Here is a 235-nt window from a genome sequence, read left to right as displayed (position 1 = left end):
CCTGCCCCCCCCCCCCGCCCTGCCCCCCCCCCCCGCCCTGCCCCCCCCCCCGCCCTGCCCCCCCCCCCCCCCGCCCTGCCCCCCCCCCCCCCCCCCCCCCGCCCTGCCCCCCCCCCCCCCCCCCGCCCTGCCCTTCCCTTTCTCTTCCATTCCTTGCCTTCTCCCCAGCACACTGACTGCCCTCGGCTTCATTCTCTGTCTGCTGTCACCACCTTGCCCATTGTCTCCCCTTGCC

The sequence above is a fragment of the Stegostoma tigrinum genome, chromosome 19, assembly GCF_030684315.1.
Source record: "Stegostoma tigrinum isolate sSteTig4 chromosome 19, sSteTig4.hap1, whole genome shotgun sequence".
Taxonomy (NCBI): domain Eukaryota; kingdom Metazoa; phylum Chordata; class Chondrichthyes; order Orectolobiformes; family Stegostomatidae; genus Stegostoma; species Stegostoma tigrinum.
Note: the sequence above shows the minus strand (reverse complement) of the source record.